The following is a 17,653-nucleotide window of genomic DNA, read 5'->3' on the forward strand; positions in this document are numbered from 1 at the left end:
AATCTGAGCTATATTCAAGCTGGCTCCAGTCCCTATTCCCACCCCACCCCCTTTTTAAAAACTATTTGACTTCTATCTCATCAGTTTTGCTTACATATGAAGTCCAGATAAATAAAATCATAAATTAGTTATTGTATTTATTTTTTATTCTTATTTTTTAGACAGGACCTAAGATTCAAACTTGTAACCACCTTTTTGTTTCTGCTGGGACTATGGAGGTGTGTGCATGCATGTGTGTGTATGTGTGTGTGTGTGTGTGTGTGTATGGCGTGTGTGTGTTGGTGTGTGTGTTGCTGAGATTACATATAGGTCTCAAACATGCTGGGCAAACTCTATCACTGAACATTGCAGTTCTATATATTTTACTTTATGAACCTTTATAACTTTTATTATGTTTATTTATTGGGAGGTGTTCGTTATGTGATAAGGCTTTTCCTGGAGAGACACAACACACAGGTCTACTCACCCCAGACTTGAGTCCACCGCAGACAAAAGTACAGCTATCACCAAAGTCCAACTTGATGAATCAATGAGTTTTATTGGGGTCACGTACAGGAGCAGAAATGACTGAAAGACAGCCACATCTGCAAAGCCTCCCCCTGCATGAATGACAGCTCACAAAATCTGGGAACCTGGAGCCCCGTCAGCTCGACAGGCTGTCCAGGGCCCTTTCCAGACGGCGCTGTTAGGCTAAAGCTCTTCTTTGCAGCTTGACGTACCTGAGGAAGACTTTCAGCAATCTTTATTGTTTTCTCGGGGAGCGAGAGGCCTAGTGAATGTGGTCAGGTTCAGGGTCACCCAGAAGCTATTTTGAGTTGTTTACCTTCTGCTTTAGGGAGCTTCCCTGCAAGATGGAATGTTTCCATTACAGAGAAAAGAGCTACCTAAGTGTGCCGAGTGCCTGTCATGGCGTAGATATGGAGGTTGGCCGACCACTTGTGGGAGTCACCACTCTTCTTCCACCATGTGGGTCCCAGGGACAAAACTTAGGTTATCAGGCTTGGCAGCAAGGCTCTTACCTGCTGAGCCTGCTCACTGACAACTCTTATTATGATTATTATTTAGCTCTAAAGTGCTGCAAAATATGAAAGGAGTTTTAAGATTTATTTTATTTTATATGTGTGAATATTTTGCTTGCATGTGTGTCTGTGCACTGTGTATATACCTGGTGCCCTCGGAAGTCAGAAGAGGGCACTGGATCCCCTAGACCTGGAGTTACAAGTGTCTGTGAGCCACTGTGTGAGTGCTGGGAATCAAATCAGGATCATAAACAAGACTTTTTTTTGAGACAGTTGTACTTTTATTTTGGAGGGGTTGCTGAGGGCAGAAGCCAAGGACATGCATACACTAGTCAAGTTCTCTACCACTAAACAACACTCTTAGGCTCTTGTGTTAATTCTGCCTCCTTTTTTAAAAAAAAGATAAGCCCTTGCTGCGCAGCTCAAGCTAGCTCAGACTCTTGCTGCTGCAGCCCCCACCTCCCGAGTGCTGGGATGACAGGTGTGTACCACCAAGCCCAGCTTCAGGTTCATCTTTGGTGAGTTTAACTTTCGGCTCCGGGTCAGAAGCCCTAGGAGATTAGAGGAAGAAAATTTTTTTTCCTTCTCTTATAGAAGGAAGCCGTAAAAGAAAAGATACAGCATAGTTCATTCATAAAGTTGAAAAAGCCTAAACTACACTATTTAGAGGTTCGTATGTAAGCAGTGGACACATGATAAGAACACCCCAGGGAATAGAATCACTCAGGAGTCATAGCTTCAGGAAGGAGGAAGTTAGTTATGATCCCAGAGGGGTGCGGGGGTGAGTTCTGAGCTTCAGACAATGTCTCTTTCTTGGTCTAGGTGGTAATTGCAGTCATTTCGCTTCACTATTGCTCAGTGAACCAGACAACTGTCAGCAGGTTCAGGTTTACTACTAGGGTGTACACTCTTTACAGACACTAAAACAAAGAAGACGGACTTGAACTAAACGAAGAGAGGTCTGAATGAGTCACTTCTGAGCGTGGAGAAACGAATAGACTAGAGATGTACCTCCAGAGTGTTACACACTGTGGGGGTTTGAATAGGAATGGCCCCCGTAGACCCGTGTGTTTGAGTGCTTGGCCTGTAGGGAACGGCACTATTAGGAGGTGTGGCCCTTTTGGAGAAACTGTTTCACTGTGGGGCAGGCTTTAATGTCTCATATGCTTAGCTATGCCCACTATGGGACACAGTTCACTCTCTTCCTGTTGCCTGTGGATCAAGATGTAGAATTCTCCAGCACCATGTCTGTCTGCACACTGCCATGATGATAATGGAATAAGCCCCTGAAATTGTTAAGTCTGCCCCAATTAAATGTTTTCCTTTATAAGGAGAGCATGGAGAAATGGGACGGTTGGGATGGAGGCAGGGTGGATATGGGAGTACGGAAGTATATATCTTAATTAAGGGAGCCATTTTAGGGTCGGCAAGAGACTTGACTCTAGAGGTGTTCCCAGGTGTCCATGGAGATGTCCCCAGCTAGATCCTTGGGCAGCTGAGGAGAGGGCGCCTGAAATGGCCCTATCCTATAGCCATACTGATGAATATCTAGCATATCACCATAGAACCTTCATCTGGCGATGGATGAAGCTAGAGACAGAGACCCACATTGGAACACTGGCCTGAGCTCCTAAGGTCCAAATGAAGAGCAGAAGGAGGGAGAACATGAGCAAGGAAGTCAGGACAGCGAGGGGTGCGCCCACCCACTGAGACGGTGGGGCTGATCTAATGGGAGCTCACCAAGGCCAGCTGGATGATGGAGCATGTGATCAAACCGGACTCCCTGAACGTGGCTGACAAGGAGGGCTGACTGAGAAGCCAAGGACAATGGCACTGGGTTTTGATCCTACTGCATGCAATGACTTTGTGGGAGCCTAGCCTGTTTGGATGCTCACCTTCCTAGTACTGGATGGAGGGGGGAGAATCTTGGACTTCCCACAGGGCAGGGAATGCTGACTGCTCTTTGGACTGGAGAGGAAGGGGAAAGGGGATGGGGGGAGCTGGAGGGAAATGGGAGGAAGGGAGGAGGTGGAAATTTTTAATTAAATAATAAAAATAAATAAATAAAAGAGTTACCATGGTCATGGTGTCTCTTCAAAACAATAGTAATGAGCTGGAGAGGTGGCTCAGAGGTTAAGAGCACTGACTGCTCTTCCAAAGGTCCTGAGTTCAATTCCCAGCAACCACATGGTGGCTCACAACCATCTGTAATGAGACCTGGTGCCCTCTACTGGCCTGCAGGGACAAACACAGGCAGACCACTGTTTACATAATAAATAAATGTTTAAAAAAAAATAGAAACCCTGACTAAGACAGACATCTAGGTGCTAAATGAAGGACCGTAGATAAAACTACCTACAGAATATGAGGGTGACAAGAGAAAGGCCTGAGCTGAAGCCATGTGGACCCCCCACATCCAACAGATGGGCAGATGGCAAACTAAGAAATGATCCTGAGAAGGAAAATTGAAATAGGTTAATTTAAGATGTAAGAGTTAGTTTATATGAAACCTGAGCTAACGGGCTAAACAGTGTTGTAATTAATATGGTTTCTATGTGATTATCCACGTCTGGGTGGCCGAGAAACAGGGCATGGCCTCTGTCTACAGAAAAGCCAAACATGGAGGAAGAAAAGCTGGTTTCTGGAGGGGGGAAAAAAGTGCTTTTGTTGAAGGGAGTGGTCAGCATCCCAACAGCTCTGAACAGCTCTGAGGGGAAAGAAAGGTTTCCCCAGTGGAAGGGCTGCAGCTCTGAACGCACAGGTATGCTGGCAGTCTGGAGCCAAGGAATACCACAACAGCACAACACACAGCAATTTTTGGGAAAGCCACAAGGAGCAGCTGCCTTGCTTGGGTAAGCAGCAGCAAAGAGCTAGTGGAAGACAGGCTGATAGAAGATTTCTTGGGGGCAGAGTTTACCAGGGTGGAAATTTGCGGGGTGGGGACCAGTGGGATTTCAAATCCTGAACCTGGCTCAGGGATTGGTGGGTTTGCAAAATCCAGAAGTAAGCACAGACTTTTATCCTACACCAGTACTACTGAGAGTTCAAACAGGACGAAGATGGATGAGTGTCGTCAAGGCTCAATAGAATGAGACCACTGGCCTTAGCCAGAGGTGTCAGATGAAAAGATGGAGACGCAATGGGGTGAAGACTTGCTGGGGGGCAACCTGGACTAGCACGCTGCATGATTCCAGAAGGCATCTTTCAGCTCATGGACCAGGAGGCATCATTAAGAAGGCAGTATCAGTCTGGCCTGGTGACAAATGCCTGTTATCCCAGCACTCTGGAGGCAGAAGCAGGTGGGTCTCTGTGAATCTGAGGTCAGTTTTGTCAACACGGGGAGCTCCAGAACAGCCAGGGTTATGTAAGAGACTGTCTCGTCATCGTCGTCGTCATCATCATCATCATCATCATCATCTTCATCATGAAATAAACACATAAATAGAAATAAAAAGGCTGCAATGTCCCCAGAGCCACACCACAAAGAGAACCTGGTGAGGACAAAACGCCCCCGAGTGGAGCGATTTAGTAGCACCGCCTCCAGAATGGAACTGCTCATGCTCAGACTCTGGTTCTGCTTGTAGCTGGCAATGTACAGTTGGGCTGAGGTTAGCTCAGTGGCAGGGGATTTGCCTGGCAATGTGAGGCCCCACTGCCTGCAACCAAACGACGTGAACTTGATCAAGTTACTGCAGCCTTTTACGTGTCCAAATCTGTAAAAATAGGAATTTTTCTTTTTATAGGAATTTTTTCTTTTTAAGATTTATTGAGCTTGTGTGTGTGTGTGTGTGTGTGTGTGTGTGTGTGTGTGTGTGTGTGCCCAAGGAGGTCAGAAAAGGGCCTCAGGTCCCCTGGAGTTAGAATTATAGGCAATTGCAAGCCATGTGCGTACTGAGAGCTGAACACCAGTCCTCTGGAAAAGCCACAAATGCTCCGAACCCTGAGCCATCTCTTCAGTTCCTCTCTTCATTCTTTAAAGACAGAATCTTCCCGTGAAGTCTTCCTGTGACCTTGAACGCATGAACTTTCTGCCTCAGCATCCAGACAGTGGGGTTAAAGGTATACGCCACCATATGCAGTTTGGCAATAGTAGGAGTCTTGTGAGCAGCAAACAAAGCAGACTAACTGAGGCTGGGACAGCGGCTCAGGAGGTTGAGGCAAAGGGCTGATAAATTAAAGACCAGCCTGGTGGATTTAGTAAGGCATTCTCAAAATCAACAAAAAGTGAACAGGAGGCTGGGATGTATCTCAGTGGTGGATTACATGTCTAGCATGTTCAGGCCCTAGGTTTCATCACCAGAAGAATTTTTAAAACTCTCCATCAAGTTTTTGCTGCACAGTAGACATCCAATAAATAGAAATCATCTATTTCTGTTCGACTTAGATACTTTTTCTGTTGTTGCTAGTTTTATTTTTCATTGATTCTGTTTTGGTTTTCCTCTCTCTCTCTCTCTCTCTCTCTCTCTCTCTCTCTCTCTCTCTCTCTCTCTCTCTCAGGGTTTCAGGGCTTCAGTGTATCCCTGGCTGGCCTAGAACTTACTATGTAGACTAGGCTGACCTTATACTCACAGAGATCCCCCTGCTTCTGCCTCCCAAGTGCAGGGATTAAAGGTATTTGTCACCATGCCTGACTTAGGTACTTTTAAAAGCGTCTAGCAAACAAACCACTTGGTATTCACTCTGCGAAGAGAGTAAGACGTTTGACGGTGACGTAAGTAACGGCTGGCGGCATCTATGGAGAGAAAGCAAAGCGGGGTATCCGTGTTTGAGGTTTGTTGCTGGTGTTGAGTTTGACAGTCTAGAGACTGAACCAGGGCCTCATGCATTCTAGACAAGTGCTCTTGGCCTGTCTGTATCCCCAGGTCTAGTTTTTCTTTTCTTTTTTTTTCTTTTTTTAAAAATGTTTATTTATTTATTATGTATACAATAGTCTGTCTGTGTATATGTCTGCAGGCCAGAAGAGGGCACCAGACCTCATTACAGATGGTTGTGAGCCACCATGTGGTTGCCGGGAATTGAACTCAGAACCTTTGGAAGAGTAGGCAATGCTCTTAACCACTGAGCCATCTCTCCAGCCCCCTAGTTTTTCTTTTCTTAAATGAAAGACTGTGCCAGGTATGGTGGCCAGCCTGGTCTACAGAGTGACTTCCAGGACAGCCAGGGCTACACTGAGACACCCTGTCTCGAAAAGCCAAAGTTGGGGGGAAAAAAGAAAAGAAAGACTGTTGCTAGGTTTTGTTTTGTTTTCCATAGAAGCTTTAGGCTCCTGGAAACTGTGCACAGAGTACAGCAATCTCTCATGCTCCTTCTGCTCCGTCTTCACACAGCTTCCGCATTTACTAGCTTGGTCCAGTGATGCAAAGCATTTGCTCCAGCTGACACACGGCGGAGTTTACACTAAGGCTCTTATGCTGTGCAGCTCTGAGGATCTTGAAACACGTATAATGTCATGAACCACAGGAGTCATTTCGCTGCCCTAAAAATCCCTTCTAGCCTCCTGTTTACTTTCCCTTTCTCCACACTCTTGGAAGTATCTAATTTTTTTTAAAAAAAAAGTTTTTTAAAGTTTTTATTTATGTGTATATGTATGTCCGTATACAATACGCATGCAGGCACTCTTAAAAGGCCAAGAGAGGCCTTGGATCCCCTCATGCAGGAGTTAACGGTCAGCTGTAAGTCAGCCATGGCAGAGGCTGGGAGCCAAACCAGAGCCTCTCCAGGAGCAGCTGGGAGCTCCTAATGTGTTTAGTGTCTGTGTAGTTTTCCTTTTTCCAGGTCACAAAGTTGGAACCATAGAGTATGTAGCCTTTCAGACTGGCTTCTTTCACTTAGCAGTACGCATTTATGGTTCCTTCCTGGTTCCCGTTGCTTGTCACCCATTTCTTTTAGCTGGATGGTCTCCCGTCACCTGGACTATTAATTCACAGCTCACCTCCCGGAGGACATCTCGGTTGCTTCCAAATTCTCAAAATTATGAATAAACCTGATAAAACTTGTATGGGCGAGATTTTGTTCAGACTTAGTTTTCAATTTATTTGGTCAAATACCAAGCAGTGCAGTTGCAGGGAGGAGGGGAAGGTGATGGTGACCGGCAAGCTGCCTTCCGGAGAGGCTGCATCCGTGTGCATTCCAGCAGGCAGTGGATGAGAGCTCCGTTAGCTCCGCCCCTGTCAGCTTATGGCGGTGTCAGCTCTCTGGACTTTGACTCCTCTGATAGATGTGCCGTTGTGGCTCACTGTTTTCAATCTATACGTGCCTGATGGTCTACGGTATGAAGACTCTTCCCTTCGAGTGTAATGGTACGGGCTTTGGTCCAGTTTTCAGCCAGGCTGTTTTCTTATTGTTGTTGTGCTGAGAGTGCTTTGTGTGTGCCAAGAAGTCATCTAGAGTTTCTGTTGTCCTTCAGTTTTATACTTTGCATCGGAATGTTCGTTAGTGTGCCACTGTGAGGTTTCCGTTGAGAGTCAGTCCTCGTGAGTGCCCAGCAGCTCCAGCAGTTGAAAGGCTATCTTCTCCCCATCACGCTGCTGTTGCTCCTTGGTTGAATCGTGTTTCGGTGAGTCCGCTCCCAGGCTCTGCGTTCCATTACCACCACTATGCTACCATTTTGACGACTGCAGCTTTCTACAAAACTCGGGTCTTCTCGGGTCCCCCAGCCTGTCCTGTGGTGTTGTATCAGTGCTTGTACTTGTCACTTTTCTCATTGCTATGACAAAGACTTCTGATAAGAAGCAGCCTAGGGGAAGAGAGATTTCCTGCAGGCTCAAGTCAGGGAATACAGGCCATGATGGCAGGGAAGGCATGCTGGCACGAAGGTGACAAAGCTGACCACGATGCCTCTAGTCGGGAAGTGGAGTGATGAATGCCGTGACCTGGCAGACTTGCTCCTTTTTCTGCAGTCCAGGACTCCAGGATATTCGCAGGTAAGGTGGGTCTCCCCACTCCAGTTACCTGGGACAATGAGGGAGGTGCCCCGAGAGCAAGAGTCCAACCCATAGAAAGCTCCAACTTGTGAAGATGCAAATTTATTTGTAAGTAGAAAATCCAAACTAAGAATGAGTTGAAGGGGCTCCCTGCTGAAGAACAACTACCTTTTAAGCCTGTGATTTACCCAAGAGAAGATTACAATAGCCTTAGACTGAAGTGGGCAGGCTCCTTCCAGACCTGGCAGAACCTGGGAGTGTCAGCCACATGGTACTGGTTAGGATGCACGCTTGAGGGGTCATGAAGTCAGACCACAATTCCAGAGAGGCACTGAGGCCGGGAAATAGGGAAGACAGAGCTGGAATCCCTGCAGAAAGGCCATGAGGGGCTACTGCATGAAGTCTATGTAGGGGAAGCTTCTGGAAACATCAGGATGTTAGCTATTCTAAGACCATGGGATATCCATCCAAGAAAGCAACGAATGAAGCTGGCCCAAGGAAGAGGCTTATGTATGCTATGGGTAGCAGAGCTGGATGGGCAGGGCTACCCCAAGCCTTGTGAAGCCTAGATAATCCCATCAGGAACCCCAGAAGCGAGACATGGAGCTACAGGAATCAGTACGATGTCTGCCCGCTGGGTTTCAGTCTTGCTTTAGCCTGAAGCCTGGCTCCCTTGGACCACAGTTGCATCAGCTTCTGTGTAGTGACTCCTGGTCACTGGGCTCCACCTTCCTAATGCTGCGACCCTTTAGTACAGTTCCTTTCGTTGTGGTGACCCCCAACCATAAATTATTTTATTGCTACTTTGTAACTACAATTTTGCTACTATTATGAATCATAATGTAAATATCTGAAATGAAGGATATTTGATATGAAACCCCCAAAGGGGTCAGGACCCACAAGTTGAGAACTGCGGCTCTAAAGACACACTTGCCCGGGAACTGCTGTCAGATGGGGAAGCCCTTTAGTGGCCTTTTCAGTTCAGGCTCTCATTTCAATTTAAATTGCATTTTCACATAATGGCAGGGGTGGGGGGAGGGAGCTTGCTCTAGCGGACTGTTTGTTTTCCAGGGTCCTGGAACAGAGCCCCAGGTTTCTCTTCAACGGGAGCGACCTCTTTAACAATTACAGCTGCTTTCAAATCTGACTCGTCTGTCACGTTAAAGTCGCGGTCCTTCCCAGACTGCACGCTTCATCTCTCCTTCACTGTGGACCTGAATGAGAACACAAATGGAGCCATCATAAGGAAGAGAGGCAGAAGTGAGAGGGTGCAATAGGGTGATTTATGTTTCTAGAGTGCAGGGAATTGTGCATGCTCACACTGAGTGGGGTAGAGGGCGGATGGGGGAGACGATGCAGAGAGCAGTCCCGAAGGAAACTGGGTATGAAATAGCGCAGAAATGCCTACAACTGTACAATCAGATAAAAGGAACAAAGTCACAGGAGGGCATGAGGTCCACACGCTCACAGATAAGCGCAGGAGAAACCAGAAATGAAAAACACACGGGCTTTATTCTTCAACGGAAGGAACTGACACCTGTTCACCGGGAAGGCTGCAATGGATGCTGGTTAGTAACCTGCTCATCTTTTGCTATTCTATGGATCCAGGCTTTGCCCGAATTCCCCAGGCTTCTGAGAACTGTTTCACAGTCAATATAACCCATGCTTATGCTTATAACAAACTCTTCCTCCCGCTGGAGAGATGGCTCGGTGGTTAAGAGCACTGACTGCTCTTCCAGAGGTCTCTAGTTTAATTCCCACCAACCACATGGTGGCTCACAACCATCCATAGTGGGATCTGATGCCCTCTTCTGGCTTAAAGTACCACACAGATAGAGCACTCATATGTGTAAATAAATCTTTTTTTCTTTATTATGTATACAATATTCTGTCTACATGTATGCCTGCAGGCCAGAAGAAGGTACCAGATCTCATTACAGATGGTTGTGAGCCACCACCATGTGGTTGCTGGGAATTGAATTCAGGACCTGTGGAAGAGCAGGCAGTGCTCTTAACTGCTGAGCCTTCTGTCCAGCCTCCATAAATAAATCTTTAACAAACCCTTCCTTCCTAAGCTCTTATCCTGAGGATTGTTTTTTAGTTATCAGAACTCGTTCTTGTGGAAGATGTCACATGTACTTTGCAAAGGAGTTTCAATTCAGTCATACCTTAAGCCTTATTGTGATAATTGTCTTGAGCTGTAGAACGAGATTGATCATTCATTCTCAGGTACCCAAGACCGGAATAATCACACAGAAACTGTGTTCATTACAACAGTGTTTGGCCAATGACTCTAGCGTATTCCTAGCTAGCTCTTACATCCTAAATTAACCCATTTCTATTGATCTGTGTATCGGCACAAGGTTGTGTCTTACTGGTAAGGGTCTAGCATCTGTCTCCTTTGGCAGCTACATGGCATCTCTCCTCCACCTACTTTCTCTTTATGTCTCTGTTCAGATTTCCTGCCTGACTTTACTAAGTCATTGGCCAAAAAACTTTTTTTAATAACCATTGGTAATAAAACATGTTCATAGCATACAGAGGAAACTTTATCATATCAATGAGGAAACTTTTCCCCAAAGTTTTACTGTGTTTAAATATGTAAAAAATAAACCACTTGGACCCAGACTCCAGAAGTTTGAATCAGCCCAGCTAACTAAAGTGCTCCTGAACCGACTTCAGTCCTAACTCTCTGAAGATCATTTCACTGCCAGCCACGACACTTTCAAGGAACCCCAATGTTAAGTCTTGAGAGTAGCCCCCATCCCTGGCATCCATCCCAGTCCCCTGGCATGGGAGTTGCATTAGTCTGGACTCCAAATCCCAGCATGCCTCCTGGGGGAGGGTCAGGACCACTCCCACAGGTATTTAAGTGGGCTCCCAGAGGAGAAACACGTGGTTCCAGGTTTGCATGTGCTCCCTGCTGTCCTGTCTCCCGGCCATGTGCTCGGCAACCCAAGATCACCGTATTTAATAAAACGATGGACATTTTAATTTGGTTTGATCTGACCTAATTGGATTTCTTTGCCCCTCTTATTATTTTTTCCTAACACCGAACACAAAGTCCTTTCGAAAACACACGGCCTTGCAGAACCAGGATCCTTCTGGCGTGAAATCAACCTGGCACTTCTGGAGTCAGCGGCTCATGGCCTGCAGTCTCTAGAGGGGTCTCTTTGGGGACACTGAAAGTTCTGGTGACTCTGGTACACATAATGCAAAGAGACTTGTGCCAGAGGCCATTGGAGTATACAGCAGGTGACAACTAGCGTTCCACAGGGCGACCTACCAGATGAGTGACCCTCTGATGGGGAGCCCCACCTGGGAAGGCTGTGGGGTCACTGGCTGTAGACAACTGTTTGTACTTTTTCTCACGTGCCACTAACGGCTCTGGGTATTATTCCCACTGCTTGTGTGTTTATCTCGTGAAACTATTCCATCGACTGGGCACACCTACAGCTGTGGATGGCCAGGAAGATTATTTCTGCTTAAGTTTTATGATTCTGATGAATAGAAACAATGCTAGGATATTTTTCATTGCTTAGTCTGACATAAGAAAGTAATAGTATTCTCAGTCACTAAGACAGCTGATTTTAGACTTCAGAACAAATTCAAAGCAACCTGGCTGCCCCTGAAGATGAATATCTGGTTGTCCTATAGACAAACACATGAGGTCAGTTTCCCAGGTGTTTATTGTCAATTCAAGGTCAAAACATGCAGCAACTTTAGCAATGGACTTTCTGCACCTATTCCCCACCCTCAAGGATCAGCCAGCTGTTTCAGTCCTGAATGTCAACGTCACTTTCTGTCTGGGAACCCTGACTGCTTACTTTACTCCCTGGCCGGTCAGGGTGACCTCCTTAGCCTGAGAGAAACTGTGGTTAGTTTGGCTCTGTTTCTCATTGTTCATTCAAGTAGCGCTGGGACCCTGCAGATGTGGTTCATAGCTGTCCAGAGGCTTTGACTGTGAGGAGAAGCAGGAGGGATGTAGGAGAAAACGTGAGAGAAGTGTGTGTGTGTGTGTGTGTGTGTGTGTGTTGGTAAGAAGGTGTAGCTGAGTGTGCTGAGAGAGAGAGAGAAATGCGAGGGAGAAGTAGGGGAGATGAGAGATTGTATGGGTGCGTACATGTGTGTGTGCATGTGTGTGTACATGTGTGTGCATGTGTGTGCATGTGTGCGTACATGTGTGCGTGCATGTGTGTGTGCATGTGTGTGTGTGTGCTGAAGGAACGTGCAGAGGGAGAAGTGTGAGGGATGTGAGAACTGAGAGGGGAGTGTGGAGAGACGCAGCTGAGTGGGTAGAGCTACAGAGACGCAGCAGTGTAGAGAGAGGTGTGTGTGTGTAGGAGAGACGCGTGTGATGAAGAAGCACATGGCTGTGTGGGGAGAGAGATGCGGGTAAAGTGAGACTAACTGTGGAGAGAGGTGTGACTGTGTGAAGAGATTATCAAGTAGTAGATTTAAGTTGAAGGGAAAGAGAAGGTTAGCGTTGGGGAAGCGTGTGCTTGTTCCCTTTTTCTTAGGTTACCACTGGAAAGCCTGGGTTTTCTTGTTACCCTCAGATAGAAAAAGTCTAGTCTTCAGAGAGTGGATTTTCAAGATGCGGTAATAAAGTTACCTTCAGAACATGGGACCCTTTTCCTAAAGATCTTTAGATAGAGAACCCTCGCTACTTTGAAGAATTCCTTACTGCAACCCTGGGTGCAGCCTGGGAGCTGGTATCCCTGGGCTGAAACATTCTGGCCCCGGAAACAGGGGCTGCAATGGTATTCAGAAGACTTGCAACTGGCAATCCCAGACTCTGCTTTCAAAAGGCAAAATGTAACCTCATTTTTGGAAGGTAACTTCTCATTATTCACTTACTAGCCAGAAAACTGCCCAGACAATTGACTCACCTGTCTACAGAAATAACCAGAGAAGCACGGGTTTCTGCTATTGCTGTGACAAACACCTTGACCAAAAACAACTAACAGGAGGAAATGATTTATCCGGCTAACACTTCTGGGTCACAGTCAGTCCATTGGGGAGGAAAGTCAGGGCAGGAACCCAAGCAGGAACTTGAAGGAGAGACCAGGAAGGAACGTTCCTCCTTGGACTTGCTCGTACTTTGCTCCGCTAGATTTCCTTATGCAGTCCAGGACCCATCTGTCCTGGGAAATAGTGCCACCCATAGTGGGTGGGGCCCTTCTACATCAGTCATCCATTAAGACAGTCCCCCACAGGACCCCTAGCAGTGGGACCAGGACCTGTCCTTGGTGCATGAACTAGCTTTTTGGAGCCCATTCCCTATGGTGGGATGCCTCGCTCAGCCTTAATGCAGGAACTTGGTCCTGCCTCAACTTGATATGCCTTGCTTTATTGACTCCTTTGGGATGCTTGACCCTTTCTGAAGGGAGATGGAGGAGTGGATGGGGTGGGTAGAAGGGAGGTAGAGGGAGGGAACATGAGGAGAGGAGGGAGAGGAAACTGTAGTAGGTATGTAAGCTAAATTTTAAAGTTTAATTAAAATTATTTTAAAAAAAGGTAATCCCCCACAGCTATGCTCATAGGCAGATCTGACCTGAGCAATCCCTAGATTGACATTCCCTTCTCAAGTCACTATAGGTTGTGCTAAGTTGACAGTTAAAGCTAGCTAGGACACATGGGAAGATGGCTGCCTACTGACCCAGAACATAGGTCACACACTAAAGTGCTTGCCTGCTGTTAAAGACACACTAGGTTTGATCCCCAGCACCACAGAAATTGAGCCTGGCTATACAGTTTTATGTTACTAGCAACTGGGAGGGAGGTGTAAGGGATCAAAAGTTTTAGGCTAACCTGGGCTGCATAACAACCCCAAGGCTAGCTTGGACACCTGGGACCCTGACTCACAAAACATACATACATGCATGCATATATACATACACACATACATACATACATGCATCCTGCATCCAAGGCTTTCTCATCATGACAGACTATACCCTCAAACTGTGAGCCAAACCGAATGCTCCTTTCCTTAAATAAATTACAAGTGCGTTGTGGAGGCACAGCTGTGACCCAGCTACTCAGGAGGCCAGAGGAGGAGCCCAGATTGAGCCCAGAAGCACGCATTAAAAGAGGTAAATTATAGAGTAGGGCATTAAATCTCAAGAAAGTGGCTTTAAAACCATGTTTGAAACATGGAAAACTGTTGAAATTGCAGGTCAAAGTCAAGTGGACCCAGCGATTACAGAAAGTGCACAGCAGACTTAGCCTTCAGAATACCCAGGAGCAGAGACTCAGGCAGGCTGCAGCTGGCTTCAACACTGTGTTCTAAAAGAGCCAGTGAGGTGAGAAGCCTGCGGCTCGCAGCGAGCATAATAAACCGCGAGCCAGGGGCTTCTCTCCCTCAGAGCCTCCCTTTGCCTGGCCCCAGAGGAGACAGAATTCCAGCAAGGCCAGCAGGCTGTCTCGTTCACACCGCTGCTCACCGCTGCTCTCTCGCAGCTGTTGTTAACTGAAAATTAACTAACAGGGCACCTGAGAACAGAAGCCTAGAAGAGTTCATGGAATGTCACAGTTCTGGTGGTTCAAGCCATGCCCAGAATCCGGGACACTCTTCAACAGTGGGAATGACGATAGTTTCAATTTCTGCGTGCTTAGTATATGTTAAGTGTGCTCTAGTAGTTTCTAAAGTTTTAAGCAAATGAAACAACTCAATAGCAAGCAGTTACATCATTCTAACCCCCCAGAGAGCAGCTCCTGCACCCTTATCACCATTAACTAATCTCATCGAGTATGTCTATTCCACTATGTAGACACATCATTCTTCTCTTAGACTTAAGACAGTCGGGCTCCTGGAACGTAACATTTCCTAAACTATGAAAATAGTTGTGGTGATATTTTGTTTGTGATCTAACAAATAAAGCTTGCCTGAAGATCAGAGTGCAGAGCTAAGCCACTAGTTGGCCGTTAAGGCCAGGCAGTGGTGGCACACACCTGAATCCCAGCACTCAGGAAACTGAGGCTGATGGATCGCTGTGAGTTCAAGGCCACCTTAGGCTACACGAGATTGAATCTGTCTAAAAGAGAAACAGAGCTCACACAAAGGGGATCCCAGCATCTGGGAACACAGACCTTTTTAATCCCAGTACTCGGGAGGGTAGAGACAGACATGATATGGCTGGGCATCTAGAGGAATGTAAGCCGGGAGGAGACAGGAGTTAAGATGCAGTCAGAGGATTCGTAGAGATAGAATTGCCCCTTTGGTCTGAGCATTGGTAGAGGTAAGAACTCTCTAGTTGCTGGTTGCTCTGCTTCTCTGATCTTTCAGCATTAACCCCTATATTTGACTCAGGGTTTTTATTATTAAGAACAATTAGAACTCATGCTACAAAGAGTTACTGGGATTAATCCTCACATGAGTCTCATTGCTAAGCTACATGGATCTCAATATCTACCTGTCAGGAGAGACTGCCATTTGGGGTATTAACAGGGAAAGGCGGCTGCTATAGGGGACCCAAAGGGCAGCCCTGCACCTCTCTAGAGCTACTGTGGGCCAGCTGCTGCTGGCTCCAGAAGAGCTGAGTTGACCACGCCAGAAGGATCCTGGTTCTGCAAGGACTTTGTTCTTTTTCTGATTCCACAGCTGTGGACAACTTCGTGTTGCTTTTATACCTAGTTTCCTTCAGGACTGTTCTCTGCACTGGTCCTTTGCTTTTTTTCTATTCTCCCTCTCCACCCATCCTCTTTTCCACGCCATCATGCATACTCAACTCACAGTCTATTAAAAAAATCAGCCACAAGCACACTCTAGTTCTGGCTCTCCTCCTCATGGTGGCCCCATTTCTGTGCTAATTATGTGCAGCCTCTTCCTAAGACCGTGGCTGCCTCCCTGTTCATAAATCAGCTCTTTACTTTGTCCTTCTTTGTTTCCTTTTTTTTTTTTTTTTTTGGTTTTTTGAGATGGGGTTTCTCTGTGTGTCTTCCTGGCACTCACTCTGTAGCCCAGGTTGGCCTTGAACTCTCAGAGATCCAGCTGCCCCTGCCTCTCGAATGCTGGGATTAAAGGTGTGTGCCTCCACTGCCCGACAATCATTATTTTTTCATTTCTTTTGGAACTCCATTGAAGTTGGTCATTCTTTATTTTATTTACACACTTTTTACTCTTTTGGTCTTTGCCACCCAGATCCCAAATAAATCATACAGGGGCTTATTACTTATGAATGCCCAGCCTTATCTTGGATTTTCTTCTAGCACCTTTCCTTACTTACATTACCCATTTACCTTTTGTCTCTGGGCTTTTTTCTTTCTCTATGTCTGTTTAGTTTCCTTTCCTTTTTACTCCGTGGCTTGCTGTGTAGCTGGGTGGCCCCCAAAGTCCTCCTCTCTTCCTTTTCTTGATCCCCAAATCTTTCTTCCCAAATTTCTCCTCCTATTTATTCTCTCTGCCTACCAGCCAGCCCTGCCTATCCTTTCGTCTGCCTAGCTATTGGCTGCTCAGCTCCTTATTAGACCAAGCAGGTGTTGTAGACAGGCAAAGTAACAGAGCTTCACAGAGTTAAACAAATGCAACATAAAAGAATGCAACACATCTTTGCCTCATTAGATAATGTACCCCAACATAAACAAATGTTACACATATTCAGCTAATATTCCACAACATTTCGTTGCTGTTTTTCTCCACAGCTGACTCTAAATATTCTCAATGATTTTCATGATGTGGGATTGTAATAGCCTTTGTGTGGAGGACAATGGGCATGAAAGGGACTACACGGCATTCACCATGGAAACCGTGTTGCAAGTCATCATTCCACACACATCCCTGTTTATTTTCTCACCTAAACCTCATATTCACCTTGATGTGTTTAAAGATTATGTCGTGTTCTACCTGCATGTCTGCCTGCCACCAGAAGGGGGCACCAGATCTCATGACGGATGGTTGTGAGCCACCATGTGCATGCTGGGAACTGAACTCAGGACCTCTGAAAGAGCAGCTAGCACACTTAACTTTTGAGCTATCTCTGCAGCCCACGATATTGTTTTTGTCATCAAAATTATCACTGTAAATTAAAATTTAGGAACCAGGTTAAGGATAGTCAATTAAAATAGATTATCTAACTGAAACTTAGTTATAAAAACTAAAACAAAAAAATTAATTATATAAAGAAGTAATGGTGAGATAGAAAAAAAGAGGAGGGTGTACAACCAAGGGCCAGGGGGCTCCTCATTTCGGATAACATGGTTAGGACAGCCCCAATTCACCTCCAAGGGCATGGCTCCATGGAGAATGTGGTACTATGGGTTAGGGAAAGGAAAGGAGTAGGCACTGAACGGGAGTCCACTTGGCACTGCTGGCCCTTGAGCTCCCTGCCGAGCGGGGAGACAGAGAGGTGTGCATTCATGGTGGGTGACACTCAGTGAGAAAGTGGATCTGTTGGGCCTAAAGTAGAACATCTGAGTGAGTATGAGTGGAGAGGTGGGCAGAGCTGAGCCTTCGCTGGGGGCTGAAAACCAGAGGAGGAAAATAGAACTCTGTGTGTGTGTGTGTGTGTGTGTGTGTGTGTGTGTGTGTGTGTGTGTGTGTGAGCACGCTTGAGAACAGGGGACTTAGAAAAGAGTGGCAAAGCCCACATCACGTGCAAAGCTTGTGTTGATTACAGGTGTCAGGTGAAGAATCAGGTTTAGAACGGGCAGGGTGTTTCACCCCTGCAATCCCAGCACTTGGAAGAAGCAGGAAGTAGTAGAGTTTTA

This window comes from Alexandromys fortis, unplaced genomic scaffold, assembly GCF_014885135.2.
Source record: "Alexandromys fortis isolate MF-2015 unplaced genomic scaffold, M_Fortis_MF-2015_v1.1 scaffold_150, whole genome shotgun sequence".
NCBI classification, from domain to species: Eukaryota; Metazoa; Chordata; class Mammalia; order Rodentia; family Cricetidae; genus Alexandromys; species Alexandromys fortis.